We start from the raw sequence: 11,878 nt of genomic DNA on the forward strand, positions 1-11,878 counted from the left end.
AGAGGGGGAGGGAGGGGGAGAGAGAGGGAGGGAGGGAGGGCAAGAGAGAGGGAGGGAGTGAGAGTGATAGAGAGAGAAAGAGTGGGGAGAGAGAGAATAGTGAAAGAGAGAAGAGAGAGAGAGAGAGAAGGAAAGGGAGAGAGGGAGGGAAAGATTGAGAGGGAGAAAGAATGAGGGAGCATAAGCAAAGGAGAGAGTGAGTGAGTGGGAGTGGAGAGAAGAGAACAGAGGAGAGAGAAAAGAGAGAAGAGGAGAAAGGGTGAGGGAGAGAGAGGGATAGAGAGAGGGAGGGAGTTAGGAGTGGGGGAGAGATGAGAAGAGGGAGGGGAGAGAGGGAGGGGAGGGAGGGGAGAGAGGGAGTCAGTCTCAGTAAAAATGATGATAGTGCTACAATTAATAAAAAATCCCATATCTTAGTTAAATGTTATGAAAAAAAATCAAAAGTAGAAGATAAATGGTTTCTAGTTATTAGAGATGGTGGAAGGTCATCACCGAACGGTACAGGAATTAGAAGGCGAATTCTTGATATTAAAAGCAAGAGTTTCTAAGATGAAAATTGAATTATAGAGAACTTGAGAGAGAATGCACAGCTTCAAGATGCCAAAGGAATACTTAAGTTTATTTACTGAGACTATTATAAGTAACTCAAGAAAAGTTCATGTAGAGATTAAACTGTTATTTATAGGTGGTGGTTGATAAGGGACATAAAATATGGGAAATAAAATGTACTTCTTTTGTTTGTTACATTTTTATTTATGATTCCCTACTTCACCCTACTGAAAAATGGATAGAAAATTTATTGGGAACTTGCCTATCCATTTAGCTGCTGTATTTCTTGCTTGTTGCAAAAAACATTTCCTATCTATCAATGTTATATTCTTCCTTTGGGAAAATAAAGTTGAAATATGGAGGAGAAGCTTCAAGATTAGTGCCTAATCAAAAATTGGTTCGACATCTGATTTTTTTTAAATATAAGATTTGAGAAACTCTTAAGCTTAATAATATAATATAGTAGGTATAATTATTCTTAATAAAACTTTTTAAATGGAGAAAATAGAATGCCTAAATCCTATATTTGGAGAATTTACAAGTATTTCTGAACTAGATAGAAACTCATATTTGCAGACTTCTTTACATTAAAGATTTTTAAACTCTAAGTTGGTCTCATTTACTAAATTTTTTTTCTAAATTGGACTGCTATATTTCTAAATCAAAATTTTAGAATATCCTAAAGAAACTCATTTACATAATCTACTTATTTTAATTTTGAAAGATTGAAGTGTCACTTGAGGATAAGTAACGTTTTAAGTTTGGGGGATTTTGATACACCTAAAATATATAACATTTATGTACATATTTTTATATCTATTTTTGAGGATTTTGGTGTTTAATGGAAGATATTTATGTATTTTTCTTTCAGTTACAACCAAATGAATGAAAATGGTGAAAAGAGTGAAAAATGATCAAATTTGAAGCAAAAATCAAGAAGGTATACAAATAAATGTGGCGCTTAAGCAACCAGGATTGGCGCTTAAGCGCCAGGAGAACAGAGAAGACTGCGCCTAAGCGCCGAATACCTCGTGCTTACGCCCAGAGGTAATTATTTGAAAATTCAATAAATTTGAACGAATTTTTGAAGGGGTTTTTGAAACAACTCTTGGTGAAAATGTGGATTATGGTTAATAGGCATGAAAATACATTCAAATGACTATTGAAAGGAGGTTACTCTTAGAAGATTCATTGAATGTTGACACATTTTTGAAGAGAACAAAACATTTTTTGAAAAATTATAAAAGCACTTGGATTGAATTAAAGTGGCCAGCACCCCCCTCTCTTTGAGACTTATTTCTACCACGCTTATCATAGATTAATTATGATACTTTTATAGAGAAGAAAGAGGAGTTGTAGTTGTGTTAGTAGAGAGTATTGTACGAGAAGAAAGAGATTCAAAAGAACTTCAAGAGTTTGGTGGAGAGGAATTTGAGATAAGTTTTTATCTTTGTGAATACATTTGATTTTAATTTAGTTGTGTGCTTACATGATTTCTACTTTTAAACTTAAGTGTTGTGTTTTCTCCATGAATTCCGAGTAATTTTCTTTATCTTTTTCCTTAAAATGATAAGTAATTAAGTGTTGGATAGAAGTTGTGTGAAATATTGATCTTTAATGTCGGAATAAGTTGTGATGATTTAATTCTTGTACTACATTTACTTCTTGATTTGACCAATTAATATTTTAATATTTGTTGTGAAAATATTTAAGACCCAAGATGGTATTGTCTCAGTCAACTAATGGTAAGAATCACATGAGATTGTATGGAAAATAATATAATTCATATAGTTGAGTGCAAATAAATAGGAAAATAAACTTTAAGAGGTGTAGAGTTAGAGGACTTTAGAGTGACAGACTGAAGCCCCAAATTCGGTTTATTACTTTATGTCTTGAATATATTAATTGCATTCTTATTTGCTTTGGAGTCAACTTTTTGGCATTGTTGTAAAGGGAGAAATATAAATAAAGAAAATAGAGAATATAACCACACATACTTCGTAGTACTGTCTTAAAAGTCGGGATCATAGCATATATAACTTTTCTTGAAGATCGTCATGAAAAAATGCATTTCAGACATCTAACTGTAGGATGGGCCATCAACGAGTGATGGAAATAGTTAAAAGACTTCGAATGGTTGGGTGTCAAGCCATTGGCCTGAATGTTTCATTGTACTATAGTCTATATTGTTGACTGTAGCTTTTCTCCACGAGGCGAGCTTTGTGTTTGTCAATTGTCCCAGCGGGTTCTCATTTGATCTTGTATGTCCATCTATTGCCATAAATGGATTGATTGGGTGGACGTTGAACTAGGCCCAAGTGTTTTGTTTGTAGAGAGCATCCATTTCAATTTGCATAGCATGCTGCCAGTTGGCATTGGCATTTGTTCAAGAAAGGTGAGAGGTTTGAGGCTGCTTGGATGGAACTTTGGTGTGTGAAGATTGTTTTGAGCTCGAGTGCACCAATTTTTGATCGATTTATAATGTGACTGGAGGAGTTGACTTGAATAGGGGGTGTGATGATGCGGGGTCGGATATGGAGGGAGTGGGCTGCTGTATAAGATTGAGTAATAGTGGTGGAAGAAGATTGTAGAGAAGATGGTATGGTTGTTGGGAAACTGGAGGAGGTTGAAGAGTTGAGTTTGGATATGGTGTTGGCAGATGGACCTAGCTGATTATGTGATTTTGGAGGGTTGGGTTGAGTTGTAGTGGTTGAGTGTTTTAGGGGGGAAACCATTGGTAGATGCATTGAAGGGGGTTGAAGGTTGAGGGGTTGGAAGAGAACTGATGGATGATTGGATGTGTTTGTAGGGGTAATGGAGTTCATTGAAAATAACGTTTGTTTGTTGATGGGTGGAAGAATTTGTAGCCTTTGAAGTTGGGGAGGTAGCCGATGAAGACACGAGCATTTGATTTTTGATAGAGTTTGGTTCTATTGTGTGGAGGATTCCATGGGAAATATTGGCATCCAAATGCTTTCAGATTTCCATAATCAGGTGGTTGTTTGTATAAGAGTTGATATGTGGAATGTTTTTGAGTGTTGGGGGATGGCATCCTGTTGATGAGGTGGACAGCTGTTAGAATCATATCGGATCAAAATGTAAGTGGTAGGCTGGATGTGGCAAGTAGTGATCGAGCCGTATCTAGGATATGGTGATGTTTCTTTGGGAAAGGCCATTATGTTGGGGCCTATATGGGCATGAGAACTGATGTATAATGCCATGTTTGGTCAATAATTCATCAAATTGCTGATTTTTGCATTCCCCTCCACCTTGGGTTCGTAAGATTTTAATGCAGTTATTGAATTGTTTTTCAATTTTGTTCTTGAAGTTGATAAAATGTGTTAGAGTTTTAGATTTGCTTATCATAGGAATTACCCAAGCATGTCTTATAGCATCGTCAACAAATAGAACATAGAAACGAAATCCTTTATGAGAAATACATGGGGAAGATCCCTATACATCCGAATGTATAAGTTCAAGTGGAAGATATGTCTGATTCCTAGATAAAGAAAAAGGTAAGCTGTGATTTTTAGCTCTAGTATGAATTAGAAAATGATGTTTAATTTGGAATATGTAGATAAGGATGTTAGGACACTATGAGATGAAGAGCGGTGGGAAGACTGAGCCGGTGATACCAGACATCAGTAGAAGCTATTCAAGAAAACATGACTTGCTTGCGGATGGCTAAGGGATAGAGTCCTTCACGGCAGGGGCCTTGGAGAAGAATTTGATGGGTATTGCGATCCTTGATTTGCTATCCAAATGCATCAAAGACAATGATACAATTGTTTTTAGTGGCAAGTTGAGATATAGAGATCAAATTGTGAGTAATTTGTGGAGTATGAAGGAGTTTAGATAGAATAGGCTTACGAGTAGGGGTAGGAAGCAGCCCTTGAGCACTGTTTTGAATGGGAACCATATCTCCATTGCCGACAAATGCATGTTCTTGCCCTTGATGAGGTTCATAATTTTTTAAAGTCTCTAGATTAGCTGCAAGGTGGTTTGAGGCTCCGGTATCTAAATACCATTCTTGTTTTGCTGAGGAAGAAGCCATCAGAGCGGTGTGATCGGTGGTTTGCTTAAGCTGATAGTTGAAGTTATCTTTATGCCAGCATTGAGGAGCTAGATGACCTAGCTTTAAACAGATTTGACATTTTTCTGAAATGCTGGATTTTGGCTGCTTGTAGTTTGAGCTGTTCGAATTTCTGGTTGAGCTGTTGGAGCGCCCTTTTCCTCTGAAATTGGACCTGCATCCTCCTTGTTGAGAGCCTAACGTTGACTGATGATTGATTTTTTGCGGTTTGCTATTATTGCAATTTGAGAGATTTATTTCCTCGCTCTAAAGTAAGGAATAGATGTCTTCAAGGCTTATGGGCGACGAGGAGGTTCTAATTTCCATCTTGAAGGATTGGTATTCTGGAGGCAATCCTTTGAAGATGTATAGTATGACATCTTCTGTGTGAATAAATGATCCGGAGGCAAATATGTTATGAACTATTACCTTGATTTGCATAAGTTATTGATTCATAGTTTGACCTCTCATTGACACATTTTGAAGCTCATTTTTGAGCTGAATAACATTTGATCTGTTTGTACCTTGGAGACGTTTTTTTAGGGCAGTCCATTTATTATGGCAGCTCTCGAGATTGATATTATAGGGCAGAACCGTTGGGGATATAGTGGACAGAATAGCTGCGTCCAAATTCTAGTCTGCCAGAAGCCATGTGTGATATGTAGGATTGGCATGTGTGATGCTGTCAGTGGTGGTGAAGTCTTGGATGGTTTTGGCATTGATCCATCAATGAATCCTCCAAATTCGTTGGCGTTAATAACCTTCACAATTTGCGATTTCCACAGGGAGGAGTTATTGGTAGACTGCGTGGTGTTTACTACGGTTCTGATATTGGATACCAAGAACTTCAAGGAGGTCGGCACTAGTTACTTTTCGATCCTTAAATGCCACAAGATTACCACTGAACACTGATCAGCTTGAGTCATCCATGATAGCGATGGCGCATACGGCTTTGATACGATTAAACAGAGAAAAACAGAGAGAAGAAGGAAAGGGGGCGAAATTCAGCAAGGAAGAAGATACATCAGTGCATAGCAGAAAACGAAAAAAAGGGAATTCATTCTCATAGCACTTTCTTCAATCCGGTAACATTACAATGCTATAAAGAGTAAAAAGAAGAATCAAAAGACATTTTGCAAAAGGGCATTGAAGTAAAAGCAGTTTAAGGAGTAGTGGATATTTCCCTGCTGCTAGGTGTAGTAGATTTGTTACTAATCTTTTCGTAAATTCCATCAAACACTCTCATTATACCATCAATTTTGCACTGATTTGTTTTTTTTTAAAATGAAATAAAGCAACCAATTCGGCACAGAGAAACAAATGAATGCCCAAAGAAAAAAAAAAGAACTGGAGAATGAATACTTCTATTCATAAGATTATGCTCTCTCATTCATTATCCTAAGAAAATATAAGATAATTCAACTTAATATATGCCTAAGATTAGGGGTGTAAACGAACCGAACACGAACGAACAGAGCTTGTGTTCGTGTTCGATTCATTTGAAATTTAGTTTGTTTGAAATAAGCTCATGTTCGAAATTGTTCACGAAGTCACTGTTTGTGTTCATTTCTTAACGAACGAGCCGAACACGAGCTGTTCGCGAACGATGAGCCAGTTTGACATCCCTAATATTAATGTATATAAATAATATATTATATAAATTATATAACTTATATTATATAAATATATAATATCTATATTAGTATATTACTAATATAGTACATTAATATATTATTATTATTAATTTATTAAATATTATAATTTATAAAATTTAATTTTTTAAAATATCATAAATTTTTTATATATAATTTTTTTAAATTATTTTATATTTTGAACAATAGCGATTTGAACACGAAAGAACACATCACTGTTCATATTTGGTTCGTTTAACTAATTAAACAAAAAAAAAAAATTTGTTCACGTTTGTCTCGTTTACTTATCGAACGAATCAAACACGAACTCATTCACGAACCGAACATGAATTATTCGCTAACAACTAGCTTTTTGATAGCCGGTGTTAAGAATGGATTCACACACCCACGAGAAGCTTGAGATGGATTCACAGTCTGGCTTAAGATGAGTTCAAGATAAATGATGAACTCGCTTATTAGATCTAAGAAGAACTCACTATGAGTATGATGCAGATACTTGTCAAGATTTGGGTGAACTAGCTTCGGACCCACGGAGACTCAAGCTCCAAGAGTAAGGAGAACTTGCCAAACTGACTTGGCTAACACAGTTGCCCTAGCTTAGTGATCAGACAGTCGAGTACTAGTCTTTTTAGGTTAAATACCTTTTGTTCTTTTATAGTGACTAAACAATGGGCCTTGTTTTGAACTTTTTATGTTCATAGTATATTCTGTAGCCCTTTTCATAGTGCTCAAGCACCAATCATTCTCTATAAATATAAAGATTATTGGGGGTGGCCTTGTTATGCATTCTCGTGTCCTGTACTCGGACTATGGCATAACCTATGGGTAGATAAATTAGATCCAATCCATATACTAATGGTGTGATTCATCCTTTAGCTAAGTCATGTGCATTATTATAGTTCATAAATACTTAATAATTAGAAAAAAAATATATAAAAAAAATCACTGAAACCATTTTATATTTTTAAAATCCTCAAAATCACTTAATTTTATGTAGTATTTTCCTATTTTAGTTGGATTACATCGCGGAGCGGCTTTAATCCCTATGTTTTGGCTTGAGTTATGAATGCTCTTGCTGGACATTTACAGAAGGATGTACCTTGGTATATGCTTTTCATTGATGATATCATTCTTGTGGATAAGACTGGGGAAAGTGTTAAGTAAAAACTTGAATTATGGAGATCTGCATTGGAGTCTAAAGACATTCGTTTGGGTGGATCTAAAGTTATATGCATGGAATGTAATTTTAGTACTAGTAGTTCTAGTGGCAGAGTTGTAACTGTTACTAGTAGCTCTAGTGACAGAATTGTAACTATTGGAGATCAAATCATTAAAAGGTATGAATGTTGTTTTAGATATCTTGGGACTATTTTTCAAAGTGATGCTGAGGATGTTATTAGTAGAATTAAATATAAATAAAATATAAAGTATAAAACAAAAGTGATACCAAAGGGCTCCTAAGTACACGTTTGGGATCATTTTTTTTTGTTTTCAAATTTTTATTATTTTTTATTTGTTTATGTTTATATTTGACTTAAAATATGTTTGGTTGTGGTAATTATTTTTGAAAATGCCTAAAATATATTTTAGGTATTTTAAGTGTTTTTAAATCATGGTATTTTGTCTTTAAAAATAAAACATAAAAATATATTGAAAATATACAAACAAAACATGTTTACAAAAAATAAAAGTGGAAATGAAAACACAGAAGATATAAGTGATGCCAAATGTGGCCTTATTATCAAGTGGCAGATTGGGATCATTTTTTTGCATTTTTTGCATTTTCTTTCTATTTTTTATTTTATTTTATCTTGTTTATGTTTTGATTTGAAATAAAATATGTTTGACTGTTTGATTAAAAGATGATTGTCTTTTAAAAACACTTGAAACAATTTAGAAAGCATATCTAGCGCACAATTCTTATGAATTTACATCTCACAATTAAACTTTTATATATACTTACATAGCACTTTGGTGCTTTAAAGCTAGGCATGAAAATGTGTATTTTACTAAAAAATTGCCAATAGTGCTATTTCTTATGTCATATTAAACAATTGATTGCCTTATGTGTAAATATGCAATTTTAGGTGAGATATATGTAAATACATAAGAACTGTGTCATTTTTGTTAATATCTCAACATTATAAGTTGTTTTGAGTATTTTTAAAAATAAGTTAATTTGTTTTAAAAAAAAATTTAAAAAAATAAAAAATATATTAAAAAAACATGTTTTTTAAAACAAAAGGAAAAACAAAAACAAAAAAAAAAAAAAACAAAAAAAAAAATAATCCCAAACAAATGTTATGATGAAGCTTAGAAAAATTTTAAACTTCGAATTAATCCAAACATATTCTTTGAGTTTTATTGTTGGATGACATAAAATTTATCAATTAACAATACCTATATTTATTAGAAAAAAACTGAAAAAAATAAATTTCGATGATTTGAGCACATAATTACATGTTAGAAGAAGCACAAACAGAAGATAAATACATAATGTTAGCATTAGAAAAAATCATGAAGGACGAGATCAAAAAATAAATGGTTAGAAGTACAGTGGTAATTTGTGTAAAAATAGGTTTAATCCCTTATGAGACATTTGATATGAATATAAAATGAGAAATTATAAAGCTCACTCCCACTAATTTGGATAACGCTAATGCCGATTATGATAAAGCTTTTCAATTATTTGCTCATGAATTAGAATTTTTGAAATTCAGCATTATTGATATAAATGCCTTGTAACAGGAATTCAGTTGCTTTAAAGTGGCAGCTGTCTTGAATCTTTGTAAAGGATATTTTATGTGTGTGGTGCCCATTGAAAGCAAATTTATAGAAATAAGGATTTGTGTTTATCTGAAAGAGAGTAAGATATGTATGAAGATGAGAGGGGAAATTACATACGTAGCTCACAATTCCTGTGTTGACATATGTTGGCGTCACATATCGTATTTGATATTTATATATATATAATATTTTGGTGCTTTAAATCTATGCATGAAAATGTGTATTAACACGTTTAATAGTTTTTGATGTGATATTAAAGATTTGAGGGCTATTTGTGTAAAAATAAAAGTTTCGGTGTGAGATGTGTAAATACATATGAATTGTGTGTAATATTGCTACTAGGTTTGAAAAACGTTCATGCATTGACATTAGCACGACATATAACATTTTAAGCAGCCCATGAGAAGTCGGTTTTTTGCCTATTGTTAAGGGTAATGCTAGTTTATTTTTATTGTTTATTTTACAAGAGATTAATTCTAAGGGAATTTACATGCATACCACAATTTTTTTATGTATTTGTGTATCTAGTGGCTAAAGTTTGATTATTTTCTATGTGATATTGAACATTTGAATGTTATGTAAAGAAATATTAATATTTTTGTGTTAATTATATATTACATAATAATCATGTGATATGCCTGCTTAATTCTTTTATGATATATTGATTCTTATATTGATCACCAATTTGATATTATTCTTTAATTTATGTGGCTACAATGATACATAAAAAATATGTGCATTTTTTAGACCCATATTTTATACACATTTTTGGTGATATTACAATTTAATGGAAGATATTTTTTATGTTTTATTGCACGTATTGAATTTTAGGACTGTTGTTAATTTTTAGGACTTAGAGCAAAAAGGCTGAAATTTAGAGTCAAAACAGAGATTTTGAAAAATTGTTCAGCGCTGACGGTGCCCAGTCTGACAGAGAAGACATATATAATTAAATGGCCACTGGCGCCAACGAAGCGAGAATGGGCGCTTACAGTGCCATTGTTGGTGCAGACCCTGTTTCTAGAAGATTCGACGAATTTGAACGCTTTTTGAAGAGTTTTTGGATGCACCTATTGGAGAACCGACCCTAGACTCTATTTAGAGCCGAAATTGATCAGAAAAAATGCCTTCTTCGCCCCTTTCGCCAATTTTCGCACCTTTTCACACTCTTTGCCACTTTACATCATTCCACGCGATTCCACACAGTTAGTGAGTTATTTTCTTTATAGTTTTGAGTTTGTGTGGTGAGTTTAAGTGTGAATTCTTCTCTAAGAATAGTTGGAGAGAGAGAGAGGTGAGAGATTTCTTCTTCCTACATTTTCTAAGAGAGGTTACAAAGGATTTGCTTTGAGAAAGAGTTTCAAATAAGTGTTGTTTGTTTATTATTGCTGTATGAACTTTCTTTTATATATGAAATCTGTGTTTTGTTGTATCTTTCTCATGAAGTCTGAGTAGTTCTCTTTATCTTTCTCTCTACTCTGAGATATGGTGAAATGACGAGATAATTTGGATGTTAAAATATAAAAATATAAAATAAATTGTGATGGTTTTTCAACTCCGCTCTTAATTTACTTTTTGATCTGACCAATTGAATTTTTAAAATATGTTATGAATGAAACATATAATCCAGGAAATTTATGAAACATATAATCCAGGAAATGAAGTAGCAACAAAGTGAGAATCACATTTTCACATTTAAGTCCATGAAGAAGTATTTTGTTCATGGAATTAAGTGCAAATAAATAAGGAAATAAAGTTTGTTGGGTGTAGAATTGGAGAATTTTAGGGCGACAAACTAAAATCTCTAATTCAATCCTAGTGTTTAAAAACAAAAGCGAGAGTTAGTCTTCAAGGGAAGGGAAGTGAGAGCTCTGGAGTGAGAGTCAGTATCCTCCTAGCCTAGCCACCAATTTAGGGGCAAAACCTAAGATTAACCAATGATTTTCTATAACACTAAATCGGGGTAGAGAATTAAAATTGCTCCTATTTGGCACACTATTTGGTCCTATTTGGCACAATACAAATTTAAACCAATTATTTCATTTCATTTCACCAAAAACTCATTGTAGGGAGAATGATGTTTTTTCATATAAGAAAACTTCATCACATAAACATAGTTTAGTAGTTACTAATTTAAAATTGCAATTAAGTTTTGCTTGTAGTTAATAATTTAGTTTTGATAGCATCTCAAATATTCGAAATTAGTGACAGTAGTTTCATTTTATTTCTATGAATTTCTTAGTTAATTTATCATTTCAAATTTAAACCTTCCTCGTGGGATCAATATTTGGGACTTAAATAGAAAGTCTTATATTACTTGATAACGATTGGTATACTTGTGTAGAATCCCAATATTAAGCGCTTAACATTACTATTCATAAAATACAATATCAAATTTTTGGCACCGTTGTAAAAAGGAGTCAACTTTATAAATTTTACACAACTATATTTTCTCATAATCATATAGTAACTTAAATGACATGAATAAAACTTTGGGGTTTGTTGAACATCACAATTTTTGTGGTGCTAAATACATTACAAGATTCTCATTTTTTAGTGTTTCTTAGGGTTGTCAAAACGGCTCGATGTTCCTGAAGAACTAGTGTTCGGCTCGTTAAGAAAGCCTGTTCGATTCGTTTGCAAAGTTAACAAGCCGAACACAAATACTTTTTTTTGTGCTCAATATATAAATGAGTCAAACACAAACAAACAACAAAGATTTCTTTGTTCGTGTTTAGCTCATTTACATGCATATATATGTGTGTGTGTGTGTGTGTGCGCATGTGTGTATATATATATATATATATATATATATTGT

Source organism: Phalaenopsis equestris, unplaced genomic scaffold (genome assembly GCF_001263595.1).
Source record: "Phalaenopsis equestris unplaced genomic scaffold, ASM126359v1 Scaffold001027, whole genome shotgun sequence".
Classification (NCBI taxonomy): domain Eukaryota; kingdom Viridiplantae; phylum Streptophyta; class Magnoliopsida; order Asparagales; family Orchidaceae; genus Phalaenopsis; species Phalaenopsis equestris.